Here is a 4,445-nt window from a genome sequence, read left to right as displayed (position 1 = left end):
CCCCAAATCCAGCCCATGGGAAACACCCAATCTGCACCATGGGGGCTCCCCAGGCCCCACGTTTAAGCCCCCAAACACCCTGGTGCCCACCGAGCCCTAAACAGACCCCAGACCCCATGGCCACCCTCACACCAAGTAATGGGACCCCAACACTGCCCATGGTCTCCAGTGTCTGACCTCTAGGGACCCCATATCTCAGCCCCAAACCCACCCTCTTGGACACTCCCCCTGCAGACTTACACCATGGCTGTTCCCCACCAAGCACACTGCGGATCCCCATGGTGGCATTCCACTGTTCCCCTCTGTCCTCAGGTACGCCCAAGTGACAGCGAGAGTCTGACCTATGTCGAGCTGCAAGCTGAGCCCCCCAGCACTCGGCCCCCTGCTCCCCCTGCTTCCCCACAGCCCCATGTTATCTACGCTGACGTGAGCACTGGGAGACCCTGCTGATGTCCCCCATTTTTGTGGACAAACACATGGATGCTGTGTGCCATGTGCACTTCATCTGCACAGAGTGCTGGTGTCTTGGGAGTGCTCCCAGTCACATGTACACTGCATGCATGTGCCAGTGCATGTGTTCATGTGTATTACATGTGTGTACACCATCACATGTCCTCAATTCATTTACAAACATGTGTGCTTCGTGCTCTGTGCCTCCATGTGTGTATGTGTGACATCATACATGTACACTGATCCATGTGCACAGCACTGCACACGTGTGTCCTTACCGTGTGCCCCATGTCTGCACCACATCCGTCCCCACAGCAAACACCAAGGACACACGTGTGCTCCCCATGGCACATCTGCATCGCTCCAACCCAAACCAGCACCCATCCCACAACGCTACTGGGACAGGATTCCCGTTTCTGGAGGGTATTCCTCTCACACGTTTGGAGGAGAATTGCCTTTCTGAAGGGTTTATCCGGCTTTTTGGGGGAGGATTCCTCTTTCTGCAAGGCTTCACCCTTCCTGTACTCCTGGAGAGTTTGATTCCATCTTCTGGGGACAATTCCCAATTCTGGAGGCTGTATTTATTAAAAATTTTGTAAAAATTCTCATTTCTGGAAGTTTCTATCCTACTTATGATGGAAGATTCCTGCTTCTGGACGGTTTTATCCTGTTTATATGGTGGGAGATTCCCATTCTGGAATATTTTATCCTGCCTTTTGGGTCAAGATCCCCATTTCTGCCGAGATCTGTTCTGCTTTTCTGGGAAGATTCCTGTTTCTGGAGAGTTTTATTGTCATGGGGAGGAGTGCACCTGGTTCTGGAGGGTTTAATTCTCACCTTGAAGGAGGATTCCTGCTTCTGGAAGGTTTGATCCTGGATTTGGAGTGAACAATTCCCATTCTAGAATGCTTTCACCAGCCTTTTGCAAAGGGATTCCCATTTCAGAGGCATTTTTTCCCTGCTTGTTGGGGCAAAGATTCCCATTTCTGGAAGGTTTTACCTTTCCTTTATCTCATCCCCACAGAACCAACCCTTGGGCACAGGGTTTTGCTGACAGTGACACTGCAAATCCTTTGATAATTTCCCAGCCCCCAGCACTGAAATCAGGGCTGAAGGACAGGGACACAGCAGTGAGGTCATTCCAAATGTGTTTGCTGATATTTTTAACTACCACCAAGGTTAATTATCTGTCAGGACACATCTGGCCTCGTGCTTTTATTTTTGGTGATGAGGGAAAATGCATTTTTGTGACAGTTTGGAATGGGGCGGAGGGTCTGTGGGGTTTGTCAGAAAATGGGGAAGAAGAGGGAGTTTGTGTGTGGGAGGGCTGTGTGTGGGAGCAGCAGTAAGGGGAAGGGCAGGAGAGCTGACTTCCCCCTTCTTGTAATGCAAGGGGAAATACTGGAGAGTTTGAGAGCTCGATGGAGACTTTAGGGGCTGGATGGAGATTTTGGAGGTGAATGGAGATTTTGAGTCTGGGTGGAGACTTCTGGGAGCAGATGGAGCTTTGGGGCTGCATGAAGTACGTGGGGACTGGATGGAGGCGTCGGAGTTGGATAGAGATTTTTGGAATGAATGGAGATTTTGGGAGTGGCTGTAAATTGTTGATGTAAGTAGAGATTCCGGGGTGAGGACGGAGGCTTTGGGGCTGAGTGGAAGTTCTTGGGATTGTTTGGGACTTTTGGGACTGGATGTAGAGGTTAGGGCTGGGTGGCAATTTTGGATCTGTGCAAAGTGTTTAGGGACTAAAAGGAGACGATTTGAGACTGAATGGAGATTTGAGGACTGAAAGGAGGATTGAAGAGGATGGGAAGATTCTGGGGGGCTGTGTAGTGGATTTGTGGAGTGAATGGAGATTTTTGGTCAGAATGGAAGTGTTAGGATGGCTGGGTGGAGGTTTTGGAGCTGTCTGTAGAGTTTAGTATCAGATGGAGGTTTTGGAGGCGGGTGGAGATCTTTGGGGTGCATGGAAGATTTTGTGATGAGTGGAAGTCTGGGGGCTGACTGGAGCTTTTTGGGGTCTGGTTGGAGATGATGTGGATGCAAGAAGATCTGGGGAGCAGGTGGAGGATTGGGGGCTGGATGGCGTTCTGGGGACTGGAAGGACGGACACACAGACAGATAGATTGACAAGGTATGCAGGCAGGTAGATGAACAGGTACGTGAAAGGATGGGGAGACAGACAGACAGACAGAAGGTGTCTGGACATTTTGTGTGCCCATACTGCATGAAGAGCAGGCAGTGAAACAGAAGGAAGATGGATGGATGGACAGGCAATGAAGAGATTCAAACTGCACCCACACTGCCAGCTGAAGCAAAGGGTTAAAGGCCGTGCATGGACTTGCTCACGTATCAGTGTCTGTGCAAGTTTATGTGCGTGTCAGTGTCCGTGCATTCATTTGCACTGATGCTGCAGTTTAGGAAAGCCAACTTGCAGCTCTACAGGGAGCCACCACAAGCACTGTGGTGCTTGCACCCAGCAGCAGCTCAGCTTTTCTTCTCACTGACCCCTCCCCGTGGGTTTAGGGACACAATCAGAAAAAAATAAAAAAAATGTGGAATTCATACGTTGAGATAAGAACTGTTTACTTAGATAGAAAAGAAACTGAGAAACAACAGGAATGATAATAAGATGCGTTTATGATTTTCCAAATCTTGTGCTGCACAAAGCAATTGCTCACCACTCAAAGACCAATGGTAGAAGCAGGACAGAATGGGAGGAAAGGAATCTGGGGGAAATCTGTAGAGGATCTGTAGAGCATCCGTAGGAGATGTTAGGGGAGGAAGGAAACATTTTGGGAGCTCTCTAGAAGAGAGGTAGATTGAGACAGATCAGGGGATCACAGAGAAATGGTGGCGGTGATTTGGAGTGGATTGGTGAGGATTTGGAGGTCTCAAGGGGTGTTAAGATATTTGAGGGGCTAAAGAAGGATTTTGGGGTAAGAGATGAGCATGTAGGGATTTGGTATGACAGGGAAGCATTTGGGGTTTATCAGTGAGAATTTGGGATTGTTAGATTTGGGGAAATTAGCTGGTCTGGGGTTAGAACAGGACATCGGGGAGTCCCAAGTGGGGAATTCAGGGTCTTTCCCCTTCAGTGCACCCCATAAATGAGGCACCTGGGGGGTTCATCAGCACGGTAACCCAGTGCTCACTTCAGTGTAGATAATGGGGGACTGAGGGGCAGTGTGGGAAGTGGAGGGCTGGGAACACGGGATGGCAGCTTGCATCTCGGCGTAGGTCAGATCCACACTGTCACTGGGGTAACCTGGAGAGACAGGAGGAGAAGGGGGTGCCATCGTGAGGGTCCCAAGATGCTTGGGCTAGGGTGGGGCCTCTGGTGTAGGTATCTAGGGAGGTGTTTCCATGAGGGGGAGACAGAATTTCTGCAGGGACTTAGATTTTGGTTCTACGTGCGAGACGTTTCTGGGTCCATCTATGGTTTTGGGGTCCCCATGGGTCATTGGGCATCCTTGTGGCTGCTTTTAGAGTCCCTCTACCTGTGGGTTGTGGGTGCCCATGGGGTTGTGGGGTTGTTTAGGGCTTGTAGGGCTTACGTGGGTCTGGGTATTTAGAATTGTGGGGTGGAGGATTTCCCACATTGCAGATATGGGATTCCCATGGTCTGGATACGGGTGGTGCACATAAATGTCAGGGGAAGCCATATGGGGCTGGGGGTCATTTGAGGTCCCCATGGTGAAAATTTGGGTTTCCATGTTGATGTCCAGTGCGGGCCCCAAGGGGTAGGTTGGGATTTGGGGTCCGCTACCACAGGCACTTACCTGGATCTCCAAGTCCTCAGTCATTGCTGGGGGGACACCTGCATCAAAAAGGAGAGGAGGAAGAGTGGGGGTTCTGTGGGGAAAACTAGTGACAGTTGGGGGATGCATAGATGACCTACAGGGGATCAAAGGACAGGTAGGAGATGCTTGGTGAGATCTATAGGGGAAGGAAGAGGATACTTGTGGAATTCAATGAGGGATAGAAAGAGGAGT

General features: G+C 50.3%; 1 pseudogene; it reads right to left on the bottom strand.

Moving 5' to 3' along the window:
• Window positions 1–3,049: 3,049 nt before the first annotated feature.
• LOC110391550 overlaps window positions 3,050–4,445 on the bottom strand; it is an 11,581-nt pseudogene continuing 10,185 nt past the window's right edge.

This window comes from Numida meleagris, unplaced genomic scaffold, assembly GCF_002078875.1.
Source record: "Numida meleagris isolate 19003 breed g44 Domestic line unplaced genomic scaffold, NumMel1.0 unplaced_Scaffold403, whole genome shotgun sequence".
In the NCBI taxonomy this organism is placed as follows: domain Eukaryota; kingdom Metazoa; phylum Chordata; class Aves; order Galliformes; family Numididae; genus Numida; species Numida meleagris.
This window is presented reverse-complemented; position numbering and strand designations above follow the sequence as displayed.